We start from the raw sequence: 21814 nt of genomic DNA, 5'->3' as shown, positions 1-21814 counted from the left end.
CCACAGCATTTGAATTGTGAAGAGAGATAAATTTTAACTACCTCCTTCGATACTCATACGAGGTGCGATCGGAAAGTTTCAAGACTGCGCGTATAAAAACCCGTACACTTATCTCAGGTATTAAATTCATCCATCACCCTCGAAGTAGTTCCCCTGGGAGTGAACACAACGATCCCAGCGCCGCTGCCAAGCCTGGAAGCATCCCTGGAAATCTTTCTTTGTCAGCCTGTCAAGCACCATCTGCGATTCTGCCTGAATCTCTTGCCAAAGACTCGCCAAAACGGCTACGGAAACCTATGAAATGCTAAAGCAAGCATTTGGGGAGTCCGCAATGGGTCGTGCACAAACTTTTGTGTGGCATTCACGTTTTAAAAATGGCCGAACCTCTGTCGATGATGACGAGCGTTCTGGACGACCATCTTCGAGCACAACGCCCGAAAATGTTACGAAGATTCGGCAGGCCATTCACGAAGATCGACGTCGTACCATCAACGACTTGTGCGACATTGTTGGAATAGGCTATGGGACCTGTCAGCTGATTCTAAAGGAAGAACTCCACATGCGACGCATCATGACAACGCGCCAGCGCACACCGCCCTCAAAGTTCGGCAGTTTTTGGCCTCAAACACCATGGCCGTCATCCCGCACCCTCCTTATTCGCCGTGTGACTTCTTCCTCTTCCCAAAGATGAAAATTCAGCTAAAGGGAAGGAGATTTGAGACGATAGAAGAGATTCAGGCAGAATCGCAGATGGTGCTTGACAGGCTGACAAAGAAAGATTTCCAGGGATGATTCCAGGCTTGGCAGCGACGCTGGGATCGTTGTGTTCACTCCCAGGGGAACAACTTCGAGGGTGATGGATGAATTTAATACCTGAGATAAGTGTACGGGTTTTTATAGGCGCAGTCTTGAAACTTTCCGATCGCACCTAGTACCTATTCGCCAGTCATAACGTTCTGTCTCAGACGCTATAGGCCTATAACCCGAGCAGGTGAATCAGCGTTGTTAATTCCAGCTGACAGTCGTATAACTGTCTGCACGTAGCTGGTAAACCATTCGTCCGGAAATGGAACAAAATGACATGTGCCACTTTTGCATGAAGGTGGCACGTACGTCCTTGTTTGGAATGTAGTGCAGACGGCCTATTTATTACATCGCACGCTCGCCGGACACACTTGAACATACATCACGCACACGGACGACACGGAGAGGAAGTCACTGTTGCATGTGCCGGCCCTAGCTGCTCCACTAACCAACCTAATCACTGCTCCGTGTGTTCCTACTTCGCATTTCTGTTTCCGACTATTTTACACGAACGTAATTTCTCTGTTTACTTCATGTAAATTCATCGCAGTCGAGACGGGCCGATCTCAATCAGTGAAGAGGCTGCCTGCCTGTGGATGGTCTGGACGACAAGAGTTTGAAGCATCAACTACAACGTTGTTTATCAACCGGATATCCGTAGTTCTGTAACCAATGGGTTCCGGAGGTTCTCTCTTATGGCGTACAGACGTAACGTGATACTGACCACTCATCTGCATCCAATGCCGATATTAGGAATGCTTGGAGCTTTATCTTTAATCCTCTGTCAGTCGCCACGTCACGGCGTGGTGCTTAGGAACAGGGGCTCATTTAACTATCTTTTTATTTTATGTTTAACGTGCATTTTCTTTCTGCTTTTGAAATTGTTACAGATCAAGATATTAACGGTGCACACACACACACATGGGAGCGTATAACAATAATTTTACCAGATTAATATTTTAATATAATGTAACAAAACATCACATAGCAATTAAGGAGTCAGGTCACGTGTTCACTCGTTCCGGCTTCAGGCTTCCAAAAAATCACGTTGAATTTTTTTCACATTTTCTTAATCCACATGGCTTGAAATATTTTAGTAGTCTGACAGCCGGATTATAATGGAAACAGCAACCCTTAAACGTAAGACCACGACTGAGATAGAAAATAAACCAATAAAAAGTACATGAATTTAAACATTTATGACACCAAATAAGCCCAGATAGTAAAAGAAATGTGGAAAGGAAATCCTAAATAATTTCCACACTATAACAACGGTTAATGAAGGATCAACCTGGAAGACCTTGTAAACGGAATGGGTGAACACATCTGGGCGAAGTTTTATAACATAACAGAGAAAAGAAGGATTTTACGGTTTTGCCCAATAATTAATTTGCCTGTAATTGTGGAGACAAAACTTTAAAATTATAACACCAAAACTGTTTGCTTCGAAACACACAGATCTTTCTGTCACACGAGTATTTTCATCTGAGACTAAGCTTTCGTGAAACACGTCTTGTCTCTATAGAATTTGAGACTTTCGCCGCGAGTACAATCAATAAAATCTTCTCGGGCAATTAGCCGCGTCTGTGTAGGCGACGTTCGAGGTATGCAGTCACATCAGAACCCTGATGATGGTGACAGATTTGGTTCCCGAAACGTCGGTTTACTACGGTCAGTTGACAAGGCTGATTGCCCGAGAAGATCTTACTGATGTCTTATCTCATTGTAGTTACCAGCCGTTTGATAGTGTAAAACAGTACACCGTTGGTAAATTTTCACTAGAAATACATCCGGCATGCATGTGTAAAAAAATGTTTCGCTTTCTGAATGTTCCCGTAAAATAAAAAGAAGATAAACCTCCGTTTCTCTCACTTGTCTGGTGGAACAAATGAAAGCATTGTGGACACAGTGCCTTCCGAAATGAGGGACAACGCTTGTATATCGCAATGCTGTACGTACATAATAATCGTTCCAGGCGTTGCTACAATAATTATAATATGACCACACAGCGTGATATTAATCTCCTACAAATATTATGTAACAATCCGGATATACTGAGCAACATCGACGGTGTCAGATCGTCTGTTGTCTTTAGTTCCTATGGTACAACTCTCGTTTAATTATCGCTTCTTTCTTCCTGACATTTTTTAGGTTGGTACAGTGAAACCTTCTTCTAATGTTGGTCACGTTTGGCTCCACTAACCTTAACCAGGTCCCGAACACAAAAGAACAAATCATTCCATAGTTACATGTTCCACGTCATTGTACTTAATTTATCATATGATCATATTTATATTTGGTGAGGAGAACAAATAGCACAGAAAGCTTGGCTTAGATAAGAGGATAATATTAAAATGGATCTCAGAAATCGGGTGGGAAAGTGTGGACTTGAACATACGGCTCGATACAGTGACCACAGTGAACACTTCGAAGAAGTCTATGGTTATATAAAAGACTGTACATTCCTTAATCAGCTGTTGAACAACTCTCTTCTTAGTTATTTTAATTATTGCTGTTACTACTGCATGTTACAATCGGATATGAAAACATTGATTAGGGCCCCAATGTCATTTTATTTATGTCTTAACATCTCGTCGACATAAACGGCATTATTATTATTATTACAACTATTATTATATTATAATTATAACGCTGGCCTTGTAATCCTGGGGTCTCGGGTTCGATTCCCTGCGGTGCCCGAATTTATAACTTGTGTTGGGCAAGGCCGTGGTCTAGGCAACACGGAGTTTTCCTCCGTGGCATCCCAACAATTACTCCATTCACACACAGAAGAAGGCAATGGCAAACCACTTCTGGATCATCTGCCAAGAACGTATATGAACAGGTCCCAGTCCGAGAAAAGGATGGAAGGATCCTGTTCATATGGACCTGTCGTCAGACAGAACACTAAATAAAATAAATAAATACTACTACCAACAAATTATTGTTATTTTATCTTCTTGTGCTGAATCTATAGATGGTTCCTGTAGCTGCTGAGTTAGCAAGTTAAAATAAAGAACTGAATTATTGTAATTTGTAATCAGAGCAAATAAATTATAACTACTCAATGATTTTTGTTAACTATCGGAAATTCGTAGGATTTAAGGATTTTTACGGCGGTGAGTCTGAAGTCTTCTGGGTTGTTGCGCCGATTTCCAGCGCGCCACGTTTACACGTTACAGTTTGATATTTATATTTATGCAAACAACTTTACTGTTTACCAGCTGCGTTATGTGGAGTGAAAGCAACTAGAATTCCTGACTGCCTCATTTGGATTTGGTCTACTTAGTCACTAGTCTGGCAACAATTCAGTAGCTACACTTTGAAAGTTATCAAGGACAACATCACTACGCTGTTAGATCAGGGGTGGGGAAAATATTGTCAGTTAAATATTTAGTCTGGCCTGCCTCTAGATCGAGGTTTAAAAGGGTTTTTACAAGTTTCTAGGCGTTATCCACGCTCTGACGTGAGCTAATAACAGCTTATGTGCCCGTCAATACCTGTCTGCTTCACGTTTTTTTCCTGTGAAGGCAGGAAACCTGGTTGGTCGGAGGCCATTGTTACACAACAATGGAAAAGGACCCACTACATTGCTGGAGCACGTATGATAATGACCTCTGATCGCATCGAAAAATGATTTCTGATTAAATTAGTGATTCAATGACCTACGAGACGCTGAATGAATGCCAGTCTACTTGAATTAGTACACCACCCCAGTTTTATTAACTATATCATACATAGGACGTAATCAGAATCAGTAATAAACCTTGTTCGGATACGGTAATACTTCTGGATCACCTCCAGACACATTAACGTGTCTACTATTTCATCTCTGACCGATGTAAACATCAAAAGCATCACTTCAAACAATAAAGTTGATCCATTATATGAAAATATCTGGACACGAACACCTCCAAAAAACTACACTACGAAAAAAAAATTGTAAAAAATTGTAATTAAGTTTTAAATTTATTAATATAATTTTACACCTGATGATGTTTTAATAAAACCGAAACATGTTGTAAATGTTCCAATTGTAAATCGATTATTCGATATGGAACACAGAATGATATTTTAATTATCTTATTTTAAATACATTGTGATTTGACGGAAAAACCAAATATTTTAATAGGACGTACTATAGAGACAGTACTGTAAATCGCAAAATATCTATGTAATTAAAACTCAGTATCACGTTAGATGTTTAGACAAGAAGATGCAGAAGGGCTTGAGGATTAGAAGAAACGAGATAGGGAACATATACACGAACTTATTACTCGTCGAATTTCAACGGGTCTTTTCAACTAGTAAGTAAACCAAAATGATATTTAAACCGAAGTGCAGATTTTTTATGTCCTATTACTACTATTACTATGGCGTAACAGCCCAAAATCCTATTAGACACATTTATTAGTGTTACAAGCCACAGTTACGACTCCGAATCAGGGGAACTCTAATGGCATTTCAGTGATAGTTTAATGCACTTATCAGTTAACTTTTCAATCTTTATCGTAAAGGCTACCTGCAAAGTGTGCTCGGTTAGCGAGATAACTTATGGATATCTAATTTTTTTTTGTATTATAGATTTTATTAAAGACGCCACATCCATCCTCAAAATAAAAAATATTTACCCACCCCATTCTGTAATACGAACAGAACATAGAATACTAGTAATTAAACATCTGTTCTGTGATCATTTGATGTTTAATACACCTGATTTCAATGCGACCTCTAGCATGGACTAACGGTGTAGTCGGCCATCACTCATGCTGGCATTTCGCCAACGTTCTTAGCTATAAGGACACTTGATAATTAATGTTGTGTAACGGTCCAGCAAAACAGAAATGTCTCGCTTGATCATAATCCGAACCATGGAGAACGCGCGTATTTTTAAGAGGGAAAGGATTGAAAAGTCTAGTAAGAAAATTTTAACCTCATTTTTCCGGCATCGAACCCAAGACTTTCTCAAGGGAAATATATGAGAAACTGTACATAAAACCATTTAATTGCACGTGTATTTGAGACCGATATTTTCATGAAAATTAAAGGAGGGACGCGTCTCATCAAACACACAAGGCTTTATTTTCAGGTAACATGAATCATGTTACAAAGGGTAACAATATATCAAGAATATCAAATCTAAAACTTCTTGACGATGGTGAAGAGTCAATTGAATAAATTTTTTGGATATTATCCATCGTCTAGTAAATATAAAACGTAAAACGACGTTTCGGAGATGGGACTCTATCTCCGTCTTCTGTGTAGGAACCTGAAGACGGAGATAGAGATGGATAATATCCAAAAATTTTATTCAATTGAATATATCAAGAACCTTAGATCTGCTACTGATATTGTTGTACCGTAATACGTGATTGTTGTTGGATTGCATAATTTTATATAGCATGATTTTTCTCGTGAATCTTTTTATATATTAATAAATGAAGGTAAGGTAAACATTATGGCAGCATACGTTGCAAAATTACTAGGCCTTTGAATCTGTAAGTCTGTAGAGTCGACTGTTCTGCAAGTTTTAATAAAATTATTCACTGAAATTCTCTTTTCGCAAATTAAAGTTGACTCTGTACATTCGAATAAGATACTGTTATTGCTTGTTCAATGTTTTGCCGTAAGTGAGTGGCTAATCAAGCAGTGTATCTTCAGATCATGATAAAAACTGATGCGATGTCAACATTTGAACTAAGTAGTAGTCACATGTGATTCGCAGATCGTCTGATACGAAGGCCCAGGTCTCAAATGCTGAAAAATTTAAGATCGGTCGGTCGGAATATACCATGTGTATAAAAGAAAGATTTCTCCCGAAATACTTAATGGGATAAAACGACGTAAGTGTATATGCAAACAGGATATTGTAACGTACTTTAAACAAACAGGTTTAGATAGAACTAATTTATATTGGTATCGGATAGTGGGATTTTGTGATGCTGGTAAGAATCTAAAGTTTCATAAAGAGATTCGTAAGCCAGAGTTGGAATATACTCTTTATGAAATTCTTTCTACGTCCTACGTTCTTGTTTGTAAAGTTACTGTCGTCACCTTAGTTACTGGCTGTGAGGGGTGTCAAAGTTGGTTCCATACGCATGGCCTGGCGTGTTTTCGTTATAGTGAAAATTTATTGAACATACCGAGAAATTAGTCATTAATATTAATGTTTATAAATGCATTAACAAAAAATAAATTGTTAAGTTAAACTTAGTAAAACAATGAGTTAATGTACTTGAAACCTGAAGCTATATTAATTGTTCTTTGTGTTCTGAACATACAAAGTAATTCCTCTGTCTAGGCATGGTAAGAATTTCATACCATTGCTACATATAACAGAACATTATACACAAGGACGCAATTAAAATGTTGACTTTTATGAATATTATTTATTTGCATTCTTGATTTTAGTATCCGTTTCTACGTCTCCTTGTATCAATGCGCCTGTTTTAAGTAATGACATTTCTTTTACTACATTTATTCCATTTTCTTCATAGGTCATTGAATTACCAGGCACTTGTCGAGGTTGCGGACCACAGTTTGCGAAGTAAAGAGCTTTGCTCAATTTCGCTTATTGTTTCAGACGTCTGAGTCCGGTCGGCAACCCTTGCCAAATCAACATCACTCTTCTACGCGTTGGCTAATAATTGACGGCTTATCTTAGGATGTGTGTAAGACAATGAATTCATTGTTTTAGGCCCCTCTCATATGGCTGAAGGACATTGCCTTGAAAAAACACACGAAGTCTGTGATTCAAACCGAACTTTATCTTCCTTCAAGATGAATTGTAAATTACAGAATTTACAATGTCTATAAAAATTGTTATTATATGGAACAAATGTTTTATGGTGAAAGTGATTTTATATTGATAAGAATTTCCTGTCAAACTCATTTGAAATCAAGTACAACAACTTAACATTGAAATACATGCATATGAGCGTTCTAAAAAGAAATAAACGATTCATCTTTAAAATGTGTCATCACATGAATGTTGTTAGATCAAGATAAAAAAACAGACAGAGTTTGTTCTAAATACTGACGCCTAATTTTCAGAAAAAAAATATTTACAATCAAGTGCTTCGTCACCAGATAAGATCAGCCAGAGATCCGATTAAGATCGAAAATGGATCCTTTATTTATATGAGTCCAAATACGTGGATAGACAGCGATGTTTATCCCACCGCTGAATGAAACATCGACACAAAAGGGTTGTACGTGTCACTATCTTCATCGGAAACTTCTTTATTTGATCAGATTTGGGTCATAGAGTTGTCCCTAACAACTTCACGGTATAGCGTCTTCTTTAAAAGGTTCCTGGCTACGAAGCTGGTTAAAAGAATCCCTTGCTTCTATAGAATCTAAAAGATCTTAATCGAGTTCACTTAAGAAATACGTGTCGTAAGTTTACTAACAGAATTTTCATTGTAACGATTCTTCGCGACCAATAAAATCCATTAAACTGGCTTCAAAAGGTACACTTGAAGCTTGGAGACCCAAAATTTTCTGTGTTCTTTTACGTGGCTAGTCTACTTCAGCAGTCTTAATGTCAATGCATTTCAGAAACATTAGTGTGTTTCGAAGCCTGTTAAACCAAAGACGGCACTGAACAGTTATAAGTATTATGTCATTACATTCGGATGGCAACGCGTATACCAAAGCTTCAAATAAACGTTTTAAATCTTTAACATTCACTTTATGTAAAATGTAATACTTTGGAGTAAAATTATACAAGTAAATTGTAGTAATTTCTGACACTGAAACTCATTTAAAATATTACTATATCTAGTCTGCTACACGTTTCGATACGTTTCTTGTCCATCATCTTCAGGTCGTATGTTATGTTTTGTTGTCTATCGATTCTGAAGCAGATTATATGCCAAATGACTTTGGTTTTGTGTTATGTTTCATGTCTCTTGTGTTCGTCTTCTTACCAGCGATCGATATGGAAATACAGAGCTACAGCAGTGTATTCTGTGCATTAACCGATTAAGAGCCAGTTGCTGGTTTGATTGTATACAGCATTTGTGAGAATACTGTAGTGGAGTACAACCAGGCACGGCAAAGGAGACTTCTGCTAAGAACGCGCGTGTATGGATGGCACATTTCCGGTCTTTTAAACATTTTCTACTGCAAGTATATTACGTTCTGATACAACGATGATCGTGCAAGATAAAATGCTCTAGGAATCTTTATTGAGACAACGTCCATGTGAATGAGCGTCAGTAAGTGAAAGCCCACATAAATATGGTTCCACGTAGAAAATATAATTAGAAGAAAAAAAAAACTTTCAAATTCTTAGAAATGTTTCACGGTTTCAGAATGCGCCAATTATTACGCCACAAGTACACAGCCAAATACTTCATCCGAGTTCCTATAAACCACGCACCTGTAACGCTAGTGATTAATTTAAAAACGATGTTTCTTCCTTGGTCAGTTGTCATTTGTTTAGCTCATCAAGGAATTTGCGGTTCTAATCAAATACGAGATTCATCATTTATGAAATCCCGTCACTGGATCATACCGTGGACGAGTTCAATCCTGTTCACACATTCACAACCTAATTTTGTAAGGTATATTTTATTATTACCTCCCTATCTGCGTACAGTACTCATAAGCGATCTATTGCGTTAAAAACTTAAATTCAATCTATACACAACATTCTTCTTATCTTCACAATGTTGACAATATCAGAGAGAAATACAACTTATGGAACCCATCATTATACTTCCTTATCCTCTAAAATTGTGGTATTGTTTGTTGGGAACATATTCTGCACTCAATATATTTATAAAAATAGAACAAAGAATTCAGAAGCTGACATGAGACACACAAGGACACTCGCGTCCCTAGGTAACACAATATCTTACAGACAGCGTCTCATGCGAAGATTTTATCACGTCTCCACAATCACTGGATTCAAGTGAAGATAACTGACAATTTCCCAGTAACCAACTAAAAGAATTCCATGGTTCAGAGTTCTTGCTGAGAGTCGAGAAATTGCTCACTTATTATAGTCCACCTTCCACCTGCGCCACGACCAGACATTACAATAAATTATTTAGGTAACCATGGTATTCTAGTTTCTTACACAGCACAGAGATGGCAGGACTGGCAACAAAATTCTTCGTTAAAACAGAAAGTGATGGAGAAAGAAGAGAGTTTTTGCTCGTTGCCTTGGATACAGTTAGACATGATGCTGGAGAGAGATACTGAGGGAGGCGGAACAGTCTGGCCCACTTGCAAGTTGTATACGTCACAGTAGTGACGTCACAACAATGGTCTAGTCGTGATGTTGGCGCATGCGCTACAAGTGCACACGCGTGGTCTCTTGACAATCTCACTCAGTTAGTTTAGTGACTTTTAGTCTGTCCGCGCTGGGCGCAGTGGTGGGGCTAACGTGTGGATTGTGGTGCATTGTTGGAAAAACAAGTGACAGAGGATACCGTGCGAGTGTTGTGGCCATGCGAGAGAAAACCTCGGATTAAAGCAAATTTTAAAAGTGGAACGATATTGTGCAGATTCCTTTTTAGATATTTTTATATAATTTATTAAATTTAACTGGGGTGAAAGTTATAACAGTTTTATTCAATTCAACTTTATATTTGTGCAGCGATAAGTTTCGTTAGTAGGTAAGTTTAAATTGTTTTAAATTGTGTGTTTGTATTACTTTTTAATATATTTTATTTAGTATATGGATCTTTCGGAATTTTCAAATTACACTCTATTAACTGACGTACATGGAGGCAGGTTTTGTGAATTCCAACTCGCTCCCCCACCAAGTATTTGCGACAAATGACATTAACAAGTTTATTTTTCTGAAAAATCTGGTTATAAAAGGAAGATCTGGTGGTGGAAGGACCCCTGATTATTAATACTGCAGATCTCTGATTCTTCGTAACTCGGTGTAGCTTTCGGTAACTGGTAGCCTACATCAAAATAGTTCATGAAATAACTCTAGGTATACTAATGTCCCTGTGAAATATTATCACAATTTTATAATTAGAAGAAAGTTAAGATAAAAAAGGGATTTCATTTCGCATGACGATATATAAATGATTAAGCTCTGTTGGAGAATATAGATTTTAAAAAGTTCTGAAGAGAATTTGGAACTCCTAGATATAGGTTGGAGATAATATTAAAACACATTAAGAACTGTGTGACTAGATTAATCTGGTTTAGGGCAGGATCCAATTGCGGTCCTTGTAAACGCGGTGACAAACCTTGATTTTCCTGAAAAGCAGGGAATCTATTGACAAGCTGAGCGACTGTCCATCTACTGTAACCCTTGGCCTCCCGCCGCTAAATTAGTGCCCTGTAACCACCGTCTTTAGTTTCCCTGTCAGGTTTTCTGGTCAGTACCCAGGGAATTAAGACTTTCTGATCGCCTATGTATTCACCCCCTCCTTTTGCGTGCCCATATTTTATTTTGTTCTCTGCACAGTTTTCTGCTAATGCCACTCTTATCTGCATTTCATTCTGAATCCAATTGCGCTCAATCATTACCAAACAGTGGGGCACTGACACAATAATAATATTTCAATTGTTTATTATTAATGTGCCGCATTAACGACCAGAAGGCCAATTACAGACGCAGCACAAGAGAAGAACACAATAATAAATATCGAAAGATGACAATAACGAGATTATAAAAAAAAATGCATGAGTGTAGATGACGTTAATACAAAAATTTCTAGAATACCTCAATATATTTCTAATAATAATTTTAAAAAAATTATTACATTAGATTAAAATGGGAATATGCAAAATTTACTAGGTACTAGATCAGAGCATTTATATAATCAGAATACTAACACAGTCAGCGGTGAGTAGACGAGTATAAAAAACGGGGAATAACACAGTTATTATAGAATGTGTTTAAGGGAAAACAATTTTCGTTTCAAATATATCGAAGTCCCTGCAGATAACGTCAGCAGCTGATGCGCATCTAGCAGAAAGACAATTTTTAATTAAAGAACTGATATTGAACGTAGGAAAGTCTCTCAGGTACCGAGCTGGGGAATGATGATGATGATGCTGGAATAATAATTTTTACAATTTGGACCTGAGAGTGATGACGTTGGTTGAGAATTCAGAATATCGCACAAGGAGTAAATTCATGCCTTGTGGGTTAATTTGAATGAATGTAATTAGTAATTCGTACCCTATTTAATCCATTACACCTTATTTCGGATTAATCTTTTCGTTTACCGATACAACGAGAATTTATGTAGATCTAACTTTACGGACGTTTCAAGAAGAAATAATGTATTTTACTGTAGTTTATTTTCCTGCGTTGTGTAGGCCTTCTCTGGGAATCGTGTGACGTGAAATGTGGGTGCATTTGCTGGTCACTGTTTTATAATGAATTACTTTGCAGGCATTATTATTGTTACTTGTAGAGATTAGGAGCTTTTTCTCGGAAAAATTAACACGAACATGTAGTTATTTAGTTGTGATATATCCGACAGACGTGCTAGCATCCGGCGAATATTTTGTTAAATTGCAAATTATGTAACAACTGAATTCCAATAGTGTTTAGTACAAACCAGCTATTAAATACATGTTAAATAAAGTATTGTGACTTAAGTGTTGAAATACGGTTTGCGATAATATACTCCGAATGTCGCAATGGATTACAAATATTCCTGTCGTTGCGTGTAATGACTAAATGTGCCTTGCACCATGCGCATACATCACCCCGCGCCTTTCTCTTTTTGAGACTCGGAGCGTAGGCCCCGAGTGTTATGCAAAGAGTGGAACACGACGATGGCAAGTCCGCACATTAACCCTCGTTAGGAATCAAGCTTTTTATATCGATTTTGCGCGCATTATTTTTTAAATAGTGCCACACCATATTCATATAATGACCTCAACTTAAGATTATTTTATAAGACTGTCAATTCGCGAAGTTCAGCCGAACTTTAAGCATGAATATTCCTTATCGTAACACAGACGAAAGCAATGAGAACCGACAAAATTTAGTTCGATACAAATAAGCCAAATATACTTCAAACGTTTGACATAAATACGTGTAAATTTTAGAACACCAGAAAACTTAACAAGGATGTATAAAATAATTTTATTATCAACTAAACAGTTAAATGTTCTAGATATGTTTCAATGGTATTAATGCAGTTTAAACTGGTAAAATATTTCAGTTAAACCTGTAACATCTACCGCCCTGTTGAACCGGATGTATAAACACTAAAAATGAACACTGAAGACAATCCCATGGGGGATGAAATACGTTATGCTGGTATAAGTTAAGCTTTAATATATATATAAATGGTTGTTGGCCTGCGGATTGGTGAGCATATACCTCGTTGTAAGATTTGAGGTTTTTAACAGCGATTCTTATAAAGATTTCTGTCTTCTGGGTTGTTGCGCCGTGTAGTCTGGTAGATGTTTACCAACGTTTCAGAGGTCATACTGCCTCCGTCATGAGGGCGATGAGTATGAAGATTTCTGTCTTCTGGGTTGTTGCGCTGTGTAGTATGGTCGATGTTAACCAACGTTTCAGAGGTCATACTACCTCTGTCATCAGGGCGATGAGTATGAAGATTTCTGTCTTCTGGGTTGTTGCGCTGTGTAGTCTGGTCGATGTTAACCAACGTTTCAGAGGTCATACTGTCTCCGTCATCAGGGCATTGAGTATGAAGATTTCTGTCTTCTGGGTTGTTGTGCCGTGTAGTCTGGTCGATGTTTACCAACGTTTCAGAGGTCATACTGTCTCCGTCATCAGGGCATTGAGTATGAAGATTTCTGTCTTCTGGGTTGTTGCGCCGTGTAGTCTGGTCGATGTTAACCAACGTTTCAGAGGTCATACTGCCTCCGTCATCAGGGCGATCGCAACAACCCAGAAGACAGAAATCTTCATGTACCTCATTATTGATCGCTTCGAGACGGCGAAATTAACAGGTAGCTTTCGCCCCCCCCCCCACCCAGGAGAGCGAGACGCATCTAAAAATGTATAATTTGCACTTATTCCATTCTTGACGACTAGATTTCATACCGTTCTGTAGCTTCGGCGTGACACGGATATTAAAACAAAAACACTGCGAGCTGCGACCGGCTGACCGCGTTTTCTCTTCATCAGCTTCACCGTGCATCACGCCGACGTCACTTTCGTCAAAGACGGTGAAGCTGCCGACAAACGAACCAGAAGACACGTCGACTACCGGTTTGCTATTAGTCACGGGTGGATTGACGATGGGTTATTTAACAACGGTTTATCAACGGAACACGTTACTTATCGTCGAAATATGAGAGGATGACCATGTACAGTAAACTTTAAAGAAATGGGAAGGAAGAAATCGTGAGGTGTTTCAAGGTATTATTTCAGCATTAGCAAACGAAAGGCTGTATAGACTTAGTCAATGTCATGGTGATTTTACACAGGTACCTCCAACCTACAGGTCTAGATGACTATAGGACGTCGAAATTGGTATAAGATTAATAATAATAATAATAATAATAAAATTGGAACCAATAATATTAAGATGGACTTAGGAGAAACTTGTGTTAGTTTTCAAGAATTTTGTACAATTTTGTGGCAATTCATATAATTAAATCCAGTATATGAAAATTCACAGCTTTTAGTACTGATGGCTCCATTAGCAATAAATCGGTACATTTAACGACGTAATCAAAATCTAAAATAACGCAAAAAATTGCAGTGCAAAATGCAATTGGCTTAGAAAGCGACAAATATTTAGATTCTCATGATAAATTAGTTTATGCATGTATTTCTACATTATCACAAAATGTACTGCAATCAAAATGAATATATACATAAACAAAATTATTCAGATCCAATGTGTGAGTTTTGGAGTTTATACCCCACATACGTATATACTGTTTCCCAATGCTGTATCCACAGGCGTATGGTAAACCCGAATGAGGCAATCCATTTTATGTTTCAGTTAGGCTTCGCCGTGCAGGATAGGCAACTTCACTAGCACTGACAGACGGATCAGTCTATGACCAACACTTCCCTTTTGCATACAATTTACAAAGCGGTGATACAAAAAATTAAAACAGCATAAAATTTGGGAGGCTAATTAAAAATTGGATTGATTGCAACAGCCTTTCTGTTACACATTCTATCCCACATGAAGTTCAAACTGAATGAATTACAGCGTGAGATTTCAGGTTCTCACAGCGGCGAGCATGGAAATTTTTGTCTTCTGGATTGTTTCTCCGTGTAGTCTGGTACGAGTTTATCGACGTCGTTGCTGCCAAAATTATCAGGACGATCAGGGCGATGAGTCACATCCAGTCATTAAACCATATTTTTTAAAATATATTTTAATATTATCCGTCCTTTTTTTACCTAGGTCTCCGAAGATTTATTCTCAGTTTCCGAGTGTATTTGTTGGTAGGATTTTAAAAATAAACTGAAATTAGTGTTTCAATTAGTAGTTTTAATAATGATTAATATCTTGATGATCCATTCGTGATAATAGTAACTATAAAGCATGCAAATTAATCGTACTTACTCCTGAAATTCAAATTTACGTAAATCTTTATAATTTTATTATTTTTAACAACCACTGTTATTCTTTAGACTGTGTAGGATACATCATTTCATAAAGGGACGTGCGTCCTATTATCAAACCTAACAACTTCTGGACATCGCTAAGGGCCTAATTTTCTACCCGCAACAGTGGCTGTCGCTTCACTGGCTAGAGGTTACCTAACCTTCCGTTTGCCCTGACTCGGCCCGCCCACTGCCAAATCCATTAATATTCAGGAAATAGGACACAATTCACAGGCTTAACCATGGGCAATCCTTCACTTGTATCGTACAAGTTCCTGTGACCTCTAGTTTCCGGTTTGTATGAGACTTCCGATGCGGCATCAGTAACGCCTAACGAGACAGCTCATTCGATTGTTTCTTTTCGCCATTCTTTATGCAGACAGACAGACAGACGCTTATTAACAAGGAATACATGAATCTTGGTAAATTAGTGTTGAAATGTAAACTGTAGATTACGCATTTATCACCAAACCATGAATATAAATGCTAAATCCATGGTCAGTGGAAACCGTAGTTTTTGGAAGCCAGGGGGTCTTGTTAAGGATAAGGGCAGTGTGCCCATCTACACGATGTTCCGGGCGGGAACACAAACGCCTGCACGTCCTGACGAAAGCCGTCCCTCAGAAAAACAGTCGCATAGTGTCTACGGTAGTTTGGAGTAGAGTTTCATTTGGGAGCTACACGCTTCAAATCTCAACCGGGTTTCCTGATACCATGACTGATGTTTATCGCCGTTTCAGTCTCTGAAGCCGAATGTCGAGATCCTGGAGTAATTGGCCATGTCAGCTTCCTTTCAAATACTTACATATTCAACATTTCTCTGCTTTCTATACTTTTCAATGATACACAAATAGCTTCTGTAGTTGAAATAGCGTTGTTAAGTCATTTATTGCAAATAAAGTGTAGTGTCACAAATATAATCGTATTAAATATATCACGCTGTATAAAGTCAGATTGTATTATTCCTTCTATTTTGATAAATATTCACTACAGAGGAAAATATCTCAAACAAACGTAGACATTAAAGAGATATACAATTTATGACATGCAACTCTAAAGTTATTGTGTTACGAGTCCAGTCATAAGATGCTTCAAAACGGAAATATTTTATTCAATAACTTTGCATATTTCAGGTTGTAAACACTCTAAAAACGCAAAATAGAAGGATCAATAAAATCATGGTGATTTGTGAAGATTTATAATTTTATTATAAAATATCAATGCGATAAAAAATTAGGACAGTGGGACATATAATGGACAAACAAGTGTTCGTTATTGGTACAGATTATGATATTGCCAGTCACCTTTTCTGTGTAGTTATTTTATGGAAGAAACTGTAAGTGAAATTTGAGTATTCGTTGTTGCTTTCATGGACATACCATGTGTTGGTGGCCTCCTTATTAAAGTAAGTGGAGCCTGTCATAGCAGCGGAAGGAGTAAGGCAGGTGAAATCAACATTCAGGCTTTAAGTGGAACATATAGAAAATATGTACCCAGCAGACATGCTTCTGTAGGCACTGCCATCGGGAGTCGCTACTCATTTCGGTCACGTACGAGTTTAAAGATGGCCGCCAATTCTCTGTAATATGATAAAATCCTGTACTTTTCACAGACGAACAGAATAATTGTGTACATTAATTTATTTCATTCTGAGCGCTGTGTACGACTAACCTGAAGAACGCCAAGTTCTACTAATTTCAGGGAGCAATCCAAACAGATTAGCTCATGTGATGAATTGGATCGTGGTTTTCTGGCTTTTAGCTGTTACCGACGTTTCAGAAAACATATCGTCTCTTTTCTTATTCTGATATGAAACGTCAGGACTACTCCGTATCATAATCCGAAAATAATCCACATTTTCAACACAGTTAAAACTAAGATCTCACGGTGAATTTTGCGTTTGTTTGAAGACACTTTTCAAGCTTCAATTGAGGTTATGTATGGTATAATTGTAGTGAAATAACTAGGAGAGAAGCAGAAACAAAGGAGGAGGGGTATGGAGGAGAAGGAGGGTAACAATATAGTAATAGTAGTGGATATTCTGGGCTTGGATATTTCTCTGTAAAAGAAAAACGAAGCGTCTACGCTAGAAACAACAGCCAATGTCCGTCACATTTGACTGTTCATGCGATGCCCCCCCCCCCCCCAAAAAAAAAATAAAAAATAAAAAAAGTTCTGACAGTGGCGACTCTGGTAGCAAGAAATAAAAACGATGTTATGGTGGCGCCTGGTGGAGTCTGCGTTTCGTGCTAGTCTGGAGTCCCGTATTTTGTTTAAAATCTGACGCTTATTACCGGGTTCACAAGAGTCTGTCAGTTGAACCGAGTCATCTTATCTCCGTTTATTGGTGCGTGGAGAATTTTGTAGACCTGCATATTTACGGAGTTTTTGAGAAGAATTGTTTTATAATTCTACGCGTAGTTACTGTGGTTTATTTTCCCGCGTTGTGCACGTGTGCTCTGAGAAACATGTGAAGTGGAATATGGGAACTTTTACTGGTGACAGTTTTATAATGAATCTACTTTGAAGCAATTACTGTTGCCACTTGTGAAAATCTTTCTCGGGGGAACTGGACACAGATGTATAGTTATTTAGTCAGTCAGTGGGCCAGTATTTCAGTCAGTTAGTTAACCACTTAATCTGCGATGTACAACAGATAATTGAAAGTGGTTTCCCTACAGTTATAAATGACACAGCAGAAATCGTTTCAGTGAATATTGTGGACAAGTGATAAATAAATTGTGACATTTACTAGGAACTGCCGAAGAATTTCACGGTTCGATCCTTCCTGCTAAAGACACTTAAATAGGCGCGGCGTGTTAATTACCTCTCGCTCTCATTGCGTTTTGCCATCGCCTCAACTGCTAACTGGGCTAGTAACACTGACACGCTACAGCGAGAGTCTCTTATTTTCGTAGGGCTGAGTACCCCACACCTAACACTCATTTTATGAGGCACATAGAGGAACACAGACAGAACCAGTGCCCTGATTTTACTCAACAGCCTATGCGTTCTTTTGCACAAAGTGTGAAAAACGCAAAGGCTAATGGCGAGGTCATGTGTACCTCATCTCCAGAAGCACTCAATAGATTTCTATTAAATTTGGTATCGAGGCAGGATGCATCTACACAAAATGTTATCAGATGAATATTGTTCATGCTTTAAAAAAAAGGTTTAAGTAGGACTTCATAATTTGTCTCGTACAAGAACTGACAGCCTAAATAAGCACTTGCCCTGTGGTTTTCCAGATTATGATTCCGTGTGGCCTTGTAGATTGTTGTCAACGTCCTGACTTAACGTATCGCCTCCATATTTATTTGGAACTTTTCCCGATACAGTGAATATTTAAATAAAGTTAAAGTGAAAGTATTATTCATTCAGTGGGAAATCTGCATTGTGACTGGATTCTGGCAATACATGAATATCGATATTAATGAATTTTTTGATTTCACAAATAAATGAAATGGAAAATCCCTGTTATATCCATAATGTTTATGCCTCGGAATGACAATAAGAAATGGAATATTTTACGAAGAATGTATATTGAGGGTGTTTCAGAATATGGCGCAGAAGAGAATGTTGCCCTAAAAGAGGGGATAACGTGAGAAAAATAAAATTACATAACGAAGAGCTCCATAACTTGTATCGTGCACATAATGTTGTTACGTGATTGAAAAAATAATCATCATTTAAATAGCCTGTAGTACTCACGAATCAAGAGAACCAAGAAATGCATACAAATGTTTGGTTTGAAGACCCTCTCTCCGGGTATAAGATAGCTTGGGAACCTTGACATTAATGGGGGATAATATCAAAATTGATCTGCATCTAGGTTGTGAAAGGAGATTAAGTTACTATCCCATGAAACAGATATGTCAGAAGAGTTTAATATAATTTTCTGCAAGGAAACAATGGACGTATTTCAAAATGTCACACCCAAGGTCTTCCATGACACACTGAACAAGAGAAGTGAGGCTCTGAAATCTCATAAAATTATATATAATAGAGCATGGTGACACAACTGTAAAACAGTACTTGTTTCTTCATCTGTTAGTGAACTACGTAAAGCTTATTGTTTTGATATGCAGTAAAAAGCCTCTAAATAGATAATATGATTATTCTCTCAATGTTAAAATATTAACATAAAGTTTCTCGGAGTTTGATTTTACTAGTAAAATTTATATTGAAAATCGGTCATTAGCAATACCTTCCAATAAACAGCTACGCCATTTAATTCAGCTGCTAAGCAAACGAAAAATATGGACTTATTCAAGAGGGCGAACCTCTGTGCCCTTGTTTTCGTAATTAACTCCTACTGTTAGTGACCTACACCATTTGCTGAATGTCCGGTGTCTTTATTCTTTTCAGTTCGTCAATTTAAGAACAAATAATTACCATTATTTTTAACATATTAATTTATAATAAATTATGAACTCATGAAAGTTAATGAAATTTATAAGCTTTTTAGGATTTGAGGTTTCCTTCTGGGTTGTTGCGCCGTGCAGTCTGGGAGAAGTTTACCAACGTTCCAGAGCTTATAAGTCTTTTTTATTTACGAGCTTTCACACATATGTAATTTATAGGCATGGCTATGACAAAATAAATACTAGTAATATTAATTTAATTAATTTGGACAGAATACCTAAACTCTGTGTACTTAGGTTATCTTTCGGTTAGAGTGGTTGCAGGTATAAATGAAAAGCAGAAGTTGATGAGGGACCTTGCTTTGAACTGAATTATCGAAGTACCACTCTTTTGGCCAAGCCTGCTTTCCAGCTTAACCTTCAAAGAACATATAGGCTGAAACAATATTTCGATATTGGACTTCTGGGTTATAACGTCGTGTGGATTTGCAGGTAGATATCAACGTTTCAGAGGTCATACTGTCTCCGTCTTCAGGGTGGAGTCTTTAGGCTTGAAGACGGGGACAGGTTCTTTTTCCCGAAACGATGGTATGCACCTACAAGACATCGCGGCGTTAAAAACCAGAAGACATTTTCACCGCCGTCAGAACCTGAAACACAAACAGTAATACTTGCTCTGGAAGGTGACTTTGTGTATTTATGATAAGCACAAAGCCACTGTGGTGTAACGTGAAACCACAAATTGCGACATTGAGGCGGTACACGAGCCAAGTTTGAAGCAGCAGTGGGTGGGTGGGTATCTCGGAGAGCAGCGATTTCACACGCGTCTCGAGCCAACAGCATTGTCCCGTATACACACAAGAGCTGTTCTGCACACAAATGAGGCTTATTGTTACTCAGGGTGCAGGCTCAGACGTTTCCTGCAACCAGAGAGTGGAGACGAGGCATTGGTTAACCTTTAGGATACCCACGTGTCGTTCACTTGACCTTTCGGTGATTGATGAGTCGGTGAGGTTTATAGTCGCTAACGATCAGACCACAGTCACAATTGCACTGGTATTTCCTGCATGTGAGGCTCACCAAGTTTGTTTATGAAGACGTAGGGTCTGAATGGAAGAGATGGGTTTGTGTCAAACAATGTAACAAGACTTTGTGGTATTTGTCTGGATATAATATGTACTTTTCCCTTCACAACACTGACTAAGCCTCCTTTCCGGGATGCAATGCGCACCCAAATTTTGAAAGACTGGAATTAAAAAATGCCAATTTATGGAGAAGATGCAGTGATTGATGTGATGACGACTGCTGAAGTATCGGTGCCGATATATAGAAACATTAATCGTTTATGAATAATCTGTAAATTAGATTTCATGTGTTTAATTTCCTAAAACACTAATATTAAAGTGGCAGTTGTGAGAATTTCTGAGGCGAGAACAACATTAGCTTTATTTTATATGGGAAAATGGGACTACTTTCTGTGGATACCGATAATTTTTGATACATCTTGTTTGGATAGAAAGTAACATAAGAACATGCGACTGCGGGTAATGTCATTTGTATCTTATGTTCCGAATATTGTCGATAACTAATGATAAACTTGTAGGGTTGGGTTATATGACACTTATCCTTACATAAATACACAGTCGCGGGGAACTATTCTTTTTGTTATAAACATGGTGATGACGAGAAATATAACTTATAACTGTCAATAAATCAATTAAGTTATCTAGCAGAACTATTTAAGCCTTCATTAATAGTATTCACAAATCCTTCAAGAAATGGAGACGTGAATATTCAGCTTCGGTGTTACAACAGGGAAACCAAACCGTTCTATGTACTGTACGAAGACACGTGTTTCTTCTGAATCCTACTGCCTAGTTGTGTACTACTGTGTCCTGATTCACCACAGATATGAATGTCTTAGGCTACTGATTAATTTCGTCAGTTCCGCGCTGATAGCATGCCATTCCCATAGAAACATTAACATAAGTCATATCAGGTGAAGGCAACATTAGCGCATCCAGAAGTTCTGTACAGTGACAAAACTTTGAAAAATTTTCATTTCATATTAAGGAAAACATTTAGGGAAAAGGTCAGTGCAACCGCG

The 21814-nt window shown here is 37.9% G+C and overlaps 1 protein-coding gene and 1 long non-coding RNA gene across 5 annotated transcripts in view; one reads left to right on the top strand and one right to left on the bottom strand.

The window, feature by feature from the left end:
• The window catches only part of exp (expansion), a 113521-nt gene that overhangs the window by 6951 nt on the left and 84756 nt on the right, over positions 1-21814 (top strand). The window contains exon 1 of one of the 4 annotated variants that reach the window (XM_022060010.2): positions 10136-10433. The exons of 2 other annotated variants lie outside the window; for them this stretch is intronic. The gene's annotated coding sequence lies outside the window, so the exon portion shown is untranslated. Of the gene's footprint in view, positions 1-10135; positions 10434-21814 lie in introns of those variants that run through there. One more of the 4 variants, XM_022060009.2, reaches the window with a different exon arrangement.
• LOC110827892 (uncharacterized) overlaps positions 19826-21814 on the bottom strand; it is a 167546-nt gene continuing 165557 nt past the window's right edge. The window contains exon 4 of the long non-coding RNA XR_015533616.1: positions 19826-20627. This is a non-coding gene — a long non-coding RNA (uncharacterized LOC110827892). The remainder of the gene's footprint in view (positions 20628-21814) is intronic.

The sequence above is a fragment of the Zootermopsis nevadensis genome, unplaced genomic scaffold, assembly GCF_977971745.1.
Source record: "Zootermopsis nevadensis isolate Lab colony 2312 unplaced genomic scaffold, Znev_1.0 Znev_ptg000003l, whole genome shotgun sequence".
NCBI lineage: Eukaryota > Metazoa > Arthropoda > Insecta > Blattodea > Termopsidae > Zootermopsis > Zootermopsis nevadensis.
The sequence above is the reverse complement of the archived record's forward strand: the minus strand, read 5'-3'. Positions and strand labels throughout refer to the sequence as shown.